We start from the raw sequence: 10,827 nt of genomic DNA on the forward strand, positions 1-10,827 counted from the left end.
CCAGCTGAGCTATTTCAAATTCTAAAAGATGATGCTGTGATATGCCGGCAAATTTGGAAAACTCAGCAGTGGCCACAGGACTGGAAAAGGTCAGTTTTCATTCCACTCCCAAAGAAAGGCAATGAGAAATGTTCAAACTACTGCAAAATTGCACCCATCTTACAAGCCAGCAAAGTAATGCTCAAAATTCTCCAAGCCAGGCTTCAACAGTGCATGAATCAAGAACTTCCAGATTTCAAGCTGGATTTAGAAAAGGCAGAGGAACCAGAGATCAAATTGCCAACATCAGTTCGATCATAGAAAAAGCAGGAAAATTCCAGAAAAACATCTACTTCTGTTTTATTGACTATGCCAAAGCCTTTGACTGTGTGGATCACAGCAAACTGTGGAAAATTCTTTAAGTGATGGCAATATCAGACCAACTTACCTGCCTCCAGAGGAATTTGTGTGCAGGTCAAGAAGAAACAGTTAGAACTGGACATGGAAGAACAGACTGGTTCCAAATTGGGAAAGGAGTACATCAAGGCTGTATATGGTCTCCCAACTTATTTAACTTATACTCAGAGTTCATCATTTGAAATGATGAAGCAGAAGCTGGGTCAAGATTGCCGTGAGAAATATCAATAACCTCAAATATGCAGATGACACCACCCTTATGGCAGAAAGCAAAGAAGAACTAATGAGCCTCTTTTTTTTTAAATTAATTTATTTAAGTGGAGGCTAATTACTTTACAATATTGTAGTTGTTTTTGCCATACATTGACATGAATCAGCCATGGGTGTACATATGTCCCCCATCCTGAACCCCCCTTCCACTTCCCTCCCAATCCCATTCCTCAGGGTCATCCCAGGCACCAGCCCTGAGCACCCTGTCTCATGCATCGAACCTGGACTGGTGATCTATTTCACAGATGGTGATATCATGTCTCAATACTATTCTCTCAAATCATCCCACCCTTGCCTTCTCCCACAGAGTCCAAAAGTTTGCTCTTTACATCTGTGTCACTTTTGCTGTCTCATATATAGGGTCATCATTACCATCTTTCTAATTTCCATATATATGCATTAATCTACTGTATTGTGATTTTCTTTCTGACTTACTTCACTCTGTATAATAGGTTCCAGTTTCATCCACCTCATTAGAACTGATTCAAGAGCCTCTTGATGAAAGTGAATGAGGAGAGTGAAAAAGCTGTCTTAAAACTCAACATTCAAAAAACTAAGATCTAGTCCCATCACTTCATAGCAAATAGAGGGGAAACAATGAAAACAGTGACAGACTTTATTTTTTGGGGCTCCAAAATCACTGCAGATGTTGACTGCAGCCATGAAATTAAAAGACGCTTGCTCCTTGGAAGGAAAGTTATGACAAACCTTGACAGCAGATTGACAAGCAGAGACATTACTTTGCTGACAAAAGTCCATATAATCAAAGCTTTGGTTTTTCCAGTAGTCATGTGTAGATGTGAGAGTTGGACCATAAAGAGAGTTGAGTGCTGAAGTATTGATGCTTTTGAACTTTGGTGTTGGAGAAGACTCTTGAGAGTCCCCTGGACTGCAGAAAGATCAAACCAGTCAATCCTAAAGGAAATCAGTCCTGAATATTCATTTGAAGGACTGATGCTGAAACTGAAGCTCCAATTCTTTGGCCGCCCACTGGGAAGAGCTGATTCATTAGAAAATACCCTGATTCTGGGATAGATTGAAGGCAGGAGAAAGGGATGACAGGATAAGATGATTGGATGGCATCACCAACTCGATGGACAAGAGCTTGCACAAGCTCCAGGAGTTGGTGATAGATAGGGAAGCCTGGTGTGCTGCAGTCCATGGGGTCACAAAAAGTGGGACAAGACTGAGCAACTGAACTGAACTTAATAAAAGGAGATAGATAGATAGATAGATCAACATAGCTTCAAAATACATTAACAAACATTCACATAATTAAAAGGAGGAATAGGTAATTCAGCAATAATAGTTGGAAACTTCAGAAGCCCATGTTAAATAATGGATAGAATGACTAGGCAGTATAACACAGGAAATAGAAGATTTGAATAACCCTATAAAACAATTGGCCTCTGGTGGCTCAGTCAGTAAAGAATCAGCCTGCAATGCAGAAGACCCAGGTTCAGCCCCTGAATCTTCAAGATCCCCTGGAGAAGGAAATGGCAACCCACTCCAGTGTTCTCACCTGGGAAATCCCATAGACAATGGAACCCCATTGGCTACAGTCCATGAGGCCGCAAAGAGTTGGGCACGACTGCATGGACAAAACAACAGTCATCAAGACAGTATGGCACTGGCACAAAGACAGAAATATAGATCAATGGAACAAAATAGAAAGCCCAGAGATAAATCCATGCACATATGGACACGTTATCCTTGACAAAGGAGGCAAGAATATACAATGGATTAAAGACAATCTCTTTAACAAGTGGTGCTGGGAAAACTGGTCAACCACTTGTAAAAGAATGAAACTAGAACACTTTCTAACACCATACACAAAAATAAACTCAAAATGGATTGAAGATCTAAATGTAAGACCAGAAACTATAAAACTCCTAGAGGAGAACATAGGCAAAACACTCTCTGACATACATCACAGCAGCATCCTCTATGACCCACCTCCCAGAATATTGGAAATAAAAGCAAAAATAAACAAATGGGACCTAATTAAACTTAAAAGCTTCTGCACAACAAAGGAAACTATTAGCAAGGTGAAAAGACAACCTTCAGAATGGGAGAAAATAATAGCAATTGAAGCAACTGACAAACAACTAATCTCAAAAATATACAAGCAACTCCTCCAGCTCAATTCCAGAAAAATAAGCAACCCAATCAAAAAATGGGCCAAAGAACTAAATAGACATTTCTCCAAAGAAGACATACAGATGGCTAACAAACCCATGAAAAGATGCTCAATATCACTCATTATCAGGGAAATGCAAATCAAAACCATGATGAGATACCATTTCACGCCAGTCAGAATGGCTGCGATCCAAAAGTCTACAGGCAGTAAATGCTGGAGAGGGTGTGGAGAAAAGGGAACCCTCTTACACTGTTGGTGGGAATGCAAACTAGTACAGCCACTATGGAGAACAGTGTGGAGTTTCCTTAAAAAACTGGAAATAGAACTGCCTTATGATCCAGCAATCCCACTGCTGGGCATACACACTGAGGAAACCAGAATTCAAAGAGACACATGTACCCCAATGTTCATCGCAGCACTGTTTATAATAGCCAGGACATGGAAGCAACCTAGATGTCCATCAGCAGATGAATGGATAAGAAAGCGGTGGTACATATACACAATGGAGTATTACTCAGCCATTAAAAAGAATACATTTGAATCAGTTCTAATGAGGTGGATGAAACTGGAGCCTATTATACAGAGTGAAGTAAGCCAGAAAGAAAAACACCAATACAGTATACTAACACATATATATGGAATTTAGAAAGATGGTAACAATAACCCTGTATACGAGACAGCAAAAGAGACACAGATGTATAGAATAGTCTTTTGGACTCTGTGGGAGAGGGAAAGGGTGCGATGATTTGGGAGAACGGCATTGAAATATGTATAATATCATATATGAAATGAGTTGCCAGTCCAGGTTTGATGCACGATACTGGATGCTTGGAACTGGTGTGCTGGGACGACCCAGAGGGATGGTATGGGGAGGGAAGAGGGAGAAGGGTTCAGGATGGGGAACACATGTATACCTGTGGTGGATTCATTTTGATATATGGCAAAACCAATAAAATATTGTAAAGTTAAAAAATAAAATTAAATTAAAAAAATTAATGTAAAGATTCTGAATCCTAGACAAATTCATTTGCCTAGATATATGGACCTAAGAGAAAGTAAACTATGAAAATTTTGTCTACATTTTCTCAGGGCAGGATATTTTTAGTTTTTTAAGTTACTGCAAATTTGATAGTTAAAAATTAGCATTGCATCTCTATGTGTATTTCTCTCCTGTCATAGAGGGAGGCTATCTCCATATATAAACATCAGCCTCTTGTATTTAATATTTTATGAATTGCATTTTTATATACTTTGCCAAATTTTATTTGTAATAACTCTTTATAGATTAAAGTTGTTAGCATTTATTATGCACATGAATAACACTTTGTGCCAATTTCTCATTTGTCTTTTTAAAGAACTCACAAATTTAGTAACACTTCAGTTATTAATTCAACGAAAAATTTACTTTATTTCTTTATGGTTTGAATGCTCTTTCCTTGCAGCTAACAGAGATAGTATAAAAAAAAACACCTTAACTAAATAATGTGCTAAGTCACTTCAGTTCAGTTCAGTTCAGTCACTCAGTTGTGTCTGACACTTTGCAACCCCATGAATCGCAGCACTCTAGGTCTCCCTGTCCATCACCAACTCCCGGAGTTCACTCAAACTCACGTCCATCGAGTCGGTGATGTCACGTCTATCGAGTTGGTGATGTCATCCAGCCATCTCATCCTCTTTCATCCCCTTTTCCTCCTGCTCCCAATCCCTCCCAGCATCAGAGTCTTTTCCAATGAGTCAATTCTTCGCATGAGGTGGCCAAAGTACTGGAGTTTCAGCTTGAGCCTCATTCCTTCCAAAGAACACCCAGGGCCGATCTCTTTCAGAATGGACTGGTTGGATCTCCTTGCAGTCCAAGGGACTCTCAAGAGTCTTCTCCAACAAAACAGTTCAAAAGCATCAATTCTTCGGCTTCAGTAGTGTCCAACTCTTTGCAACACTATGGACTGTAGCCCGCCAGGTTCCTCTGTCCATGGGATTCTCCAGTCAAGAATATTGGAGTGGGTTAACTAAATTTAATGCAATCAGTTAAATATTCTCTTTAAATAGTGTCCTCATGGTTTAGATTTCTAGTTCCCCTCCCATCTAGGCTTCTACATAATATTGAGTCTCCCTTAAATTCTAAAATCTTCTATGTGTGCCATGAAGGTTAATTTGAGAGGTGCAGTGCAAGAGTCTTACCCAAAGGTATAGGTAGGAGAATTGGTTGTTGGTTGTCTGATGATTCAAATTCCTTCTGGGTGTGCAACAACATATTGGTTAACCTCTTTTTATTTTTAAGTGCATGATGAGCAGTATTCATCAACCATCAGTTGATCAGACAGATTTTGCCAGTGCAATTGTTGTTTAGGTGGATGAACAGATCCCAGGTGCTGCCTCCTACTCCACCATCTTCCCAGAGTCCTCTCTTATTTCCAATTACTTTTGAATTTCAATTTGAAATTTATTGAAAAATCGAGCATATTACTTTCATTATGGTATGTAATATGATTAAGGCCTATTTTTACTGTTGAGTAGTTCAGAATATAGTGTATACATGTATATGGCAAAGAATGGATACCATGTCATTTATCTACTAAGAATAGTATCATTTGATGAGCTCTACAGGACGGACACAATTGTTACATCTGTTTAGAAAAGGTGGGAGTAACCTTCAGGTGAAAGTAAGCACAGAAATGAATAGGATATCTGAGTTGAAACTTCATCCAACAAACACAGACTGAATGTCCAAAATATTACTGGCATTGTGCTAAGTGCTAGGTTTACATATTCAGTTAAGATATGAACTCAACCCTTACAGAGCCTGAGACAATCTATTAAGCACTTTAAAGGGTAAATGTTTGTACCATATTCAACTTCTAAAAACCAATGCCAATTCTGATGCTAACTAATGATTTTCACACCCATTCTAACATGGAGATACAGAGATTTTCCCCACATCACTAGTAATTCAGCAATACTATCTGGGTGTCCCACAATCTAACTCAATGTTAACGTGATCTACCTGGAGATAACATAAAATCCCACAAGTTAAGGACTCAGTCCTAAAAGACTGCCCCCCATCCATTCCAGATGCCAATTTCAAGTCCAGGTTTTTACCTGTGCTTCTGAGCCACTGGCTATAGATTGGCGGTTCTAAGACCCACCCCCTCCACCTTGAGTTCCATTAATTTGCTAAAGCAATTCACAGAATTCAGAGAAACATTTTCCCTAGTAAATTACCAATTTATTATAAAAGGTTATATAATTCAGGAACAGTCAGATGGAAGAGATACATAAGGCAAGATATAGAGAAAAGTGCTTGGAGCTTCCATGCTCTCTCCAGGTATGCCATGATCCCAGCACATCCTATGCTCACCAACCTAGAAGCTTTCTGAACTCAGTCCTTTGAGTTGTTAATGGAGGCTTCATTGCATAGGCATGATTGATAAAATAATTGGCCATCGGTGACATAGTCAATCTCTGTAGTGTCCAGCCCCTCTAACTTCTCAGGAGGTCCAGGGAAAGGCAAGGTAGCAAGGCACTGAGAGTTCCAGCCCTCTGGTCACTTGGTTGATTCTCCTAGTAACCAGCCCATCCTTTGATTACCTGCTGTGCATCTGTGCTAAGTCACTTCGGTCCTGTCCAACTCTTTGTGACCCCATGGACTGTAGCCCACCAGGCTCCTCTCTCCATGTGATTCTCCAGACAAGAATACTGGAGAAGGTTGCTATGTCCTCCTTGAGGGGATCTTCCCAACCCAGGGATCAAACCCGTAATTCTATGTCTCCTGTATTGGCAGGTGGGTTGCTTACCACTCGTGCCACCTTTTCAAAAGTCATCTCACTTAGGAAGTTTCAGGTTTAGGACCAGAAAATATTTCTGTGTCAGGAAAGGGTGGAAGACCAAAGATATATTTCTTATTATAAATTGCAATATCACAAAGGGTGAGTAAAATGTTATCAAGATTGATGCAAATAAAAGAAAGGGAAGACAAGTCTACTAAAAATACTGCTGGCATAAAGGCAAGAAGACTCCAAATGTCCACATTTCTGTTATTTACTAACTGATCGGTGTTGTTGAAGTCTGTGAGACATTAAACCTTTCATTTAACATCTTTAGCCATAGGACAATTATTTCTAATTTAGGCAATAGTGGTTGGATATATAGGTTTCCCTGGTGGCTCAGCTGGTAAAGACTCTGCCTGCAATGCGGGAGACCTGGGCTTGATCCCAGGGTTGGAAAGATCCCCTGGAGAAGGGAAAGGCTACCACTCCAGTATTCTGGCCTAGAGAATTCCATGGACTGTATAGTCCATGGGGTCACAAAGAGTCAGACATGGTTGTATATATATTTATATTTCATTCTACTGTAAAGTGCATTGCTTTTAAGCCTCTGTAAAGAACTTTTTTATATTTTTCTTAATGAATTGAGATCATTTGAACTAAATTAAAGATACCTAGGTCATGTTCAATAAAAAGCTGAATTGCCTAAGAATTGTATTTTTTTGTTGCTGTTGTTGTTGTTTCTGCTTCTCTCAAACACTTTCCCATTTTCATTACTCCAAATCTTTGCCATCGCCTGGTGGCTTTATTATTATTATTATTACAATGCCAAAGTTTTTCTGAGCAACTGAAGGAAAGAGTCACAAAACAGTATTTTGCGATAATAATTCTGAAATTAGATTGAAATAAATGAGAAATTAGTAATTTAGAAAAATACACTTAAAAGATTAAAATTGCTCATCCCTGAACCATCAGAGAATTCTTCTAAAACTACTAGGAAAATTCTTACACTTTACCTATCTTTGGGCATGTATATTTTAGAACTAAAATTTGCATCAGCCAAAGCTAGGGATTTTACAGATGACTGATGCCTGTGAAAATGAGATTTCTCCCCTGAACTTGCTTTAATTAAAATGCTGTAAGGAAGGGAAGATTTTAAAGTGCCAATCTCCATGTTTGGTTAGTGCCAGCTTTCTAGAAATATGGCTTTCGTTTGGATATCAAAGAGCTCAGGTGCGCAGGTTCTGCATTGTATATATACTGGCTGTTTAACACTCCTGGTATACATACATGACGGGCAAAATGAATAAGAGGTCTTTAGTTAATTACACACCTTTTGGTTTTGTTTTTTTGTCTCCTTTTTTTGATATGTTAAGCACTTAAATTGGTAATGATAAACTTCTATACCAGGGACCTTGAGGTTGAATATAAAGCCTAGAATTGAGGACCCAGAGAAGCTATGTTTGAAGTGACTCTTCATCTTTTCTTCATAGGAATTGGAACTTTGATAAGCACCACGTCCTCTTACTCACAGTAACAGAAAAATTCATTTTCCACAGGTCATTTTTCCTGTAATTTCAGATCACAGGAATGTTCATAGGCAGATTGGTCAAGGTTATCTAGTAATAACCAAGGGAGAACAATTTTATCACCTTGTGATAATTACTTGTGGATGAAACACTGTACATTGTACCCTCATTTAGTCCCCTTAACACATTATATGTGTAAGTATGTATACCTTTTGTTGGGTAAAATCTATACTCATATGCATCACAATTAAATTATAATATGTCTATAACTATATTTATGTATAGGTTATAAAATATAAATATTATTAATAATTATATTAAGATCAGCAACTGAGCTCAGTTTCAAAAGCAATAGCTTAGTTAACTTTCCTGTGAAAATATCAATAAAAGAAACAAATATGTCTATAGCACTATAAGCTTCAGTTTTTATTTTGTTTTTCAATATAGAGAGACATTTCTATAGAATATCTGTGCACATTATTGTTTAAAAAGGCAAATGATGTTTATTATATACTTACTTTGTCTCCAGGACTGTACTAAATACTTCAATATATTCATTTTTAGAGCCCACAGAATGAACCTATAAAGTAAGAATTTTGCTTTTATTTCAAAAAATGAGGCACTTACTAGTTATGTATCTTCTCAAGTAGTTAAGCCAAGAAATGAATCCAGAAAGCCTAACTCCAGAAACTCTGCTTTTACTGCTTTAATCTTATGTTTTATGAATCAATTATTTTTCTATATATGTATTTATTTATTTATTTTCCTCCTTCCCAAATAAACAAATGCCAGAGATATCAGAGGCAGGATATGTCTCAAGAGTTCGTATTCTGAGTTATCCGGCTCTAGTGTCTGCCAGACGTGAGAGTGAAAGGAAGGCTGTAATGGGAAAAGTCTCACTTAGAATGGGAACATAATGTAAATAGTGTAGAGTGGAATTCTTGGATGAACTCTAGAGATGAATTCTTCGTGAGTTCTGCTTCCTCCCTCTCTCTCTTTTTCTCTCTCGTATTTTATTGTACAATATAATGCATAAGAAATTATATATTCTTACTATATATGCATATTTTACACAAACACATGTGTGTGTATGAAGAATTACATTGTGAACATCACAGATCAATTAATTAAACACTAATGGAACTGCTGAGGCCTTTTGCTTCTTTCTGATCCAACTTGCTCACCTAGAATTTTGTGACAGTTATTTTCCTGATTTTCTTTGTATTTTTATTAGCTATTCATGCATTCCTAAACCTTACAGTTTAATTTTGATTGTTTTAAACTTTATGTGAATAGAATTTTTTTGATATATGTATGACTTTAAATTTTTATATTAGTTGCATTTCTTATAAATATATGTATATTAAGTTTTGATGACCCTATAATTTTATGCTATTTTCATTCAGAGATGAATCAAGATTCTAATATATATTTTATTTATTTATTTTTCATTTTATTTTATTTTATTTATTTTATTTTTTTTAAACTTTACATAATTGTATTAGTTTTGCCAAATATCAAAATGAATCCGCCACAGGTATACATGTGTTCCCCATCCTGAACCCTCCTCCCTCCTCCCTCCCCATTCCATCCCTCTGGGTCGTCCCAGTGCACCAGCCCCAAGCATCCAGTATCGTGCATCGAACCTGGACTGGCAACTCGTTTCATACATGATATTATACATGTTTCAATGCCATTCTCCCAAATCTTCCCACCCTCTCCCTCTCTCACAGAGTCCATAAGACTGTTCTATACATCAGTGTCTCTTTTGCTGTCTCGTACACAAGGTTATTGTTACCATCTTTCTAAATTCCATATATATGCGTTAGTATACTGTATTGGTGTTTTTCTTTCTGGCTTACTTCACTCTGTATAATAGGCTCCAGTTTCATCCACCTCATTAGAACTGATTCAAATATATATTTTAAACTGATGGAAAAAAATTCCACCTTATTTATTTGATTTAGAGTTTTTTTATTGGGGGATAATTGGTTTACAATGTTGTGTTGGTTTCTGCTGTACAACAACACAAATCAGCCTAAGTATATATCTATCCTCTCCCTCTTGAGCATCGCTTGAGCTAGAATGTTTAAACAGTTTATCTCTATTTGTGGGGCTTCCCTGGTGGCTCAGACAGTAAAGAATCCGCCTTCAATGTGGAAGACCTAGGTTCGAAACCTGGTTGGGAAGATCCCCTGGAGAAGGGCATGGCAACCCAATCCAGTATAATTCAAAAGAGCTTGTGCATTGAATATTATGGGAAGTAATTCTATAAAAATTCTTTCCGTGTTTTTGTTTATGCTGATTATTTTGTGTCTAGATTTGATGTGGATCAATTTTTTAATAATGTTACCTCTTTTATATTCATATGAAATTCTAAATACTCCTCTGTTAAATGTATTTATCTACTCCCTTTTAGTGAATCACACATTTCTCCACTAATAATTTTTGATCTTATGGCCGAAATCTCTTTTACTTTAAAATTATTTGATTAAATTATCTAATAGTTAAAAGACAAGTAAGCATTGGTTAATTGGTGAATAACTCTGGTGACATTTCTGACTAATAACATTATCTTGAATAGCATTAATTTGTTTTTATTCTGTAATTGCAATCTTGATGGTTATTTTGACAACAAAAATTCTTTGAGAAAGCATTTTTAAATTGCTACATGGCTGAAATAATTTATTCATTTATTTTGTATTTATTTTTATTGCTTTACAATAGCAAA

The sequence above is a fragment of the Bubalus kerabau genome, chromosome 19 (genome assembly GCF_029407905.1).
Source record: "Bubalus kerabau isolate K-KA32 ecotype Philippines breed swamp buffalo chromosome 19, PCC_UOA_SB_1v2, whole genome shotgun sequence".
Classification (NCBI taxonomy): Eukaryota; Metazoa; Chordata; class Mammalia; order Artiodactyla; family Bovidae; genus Bubalus; species Bubalus kerabau.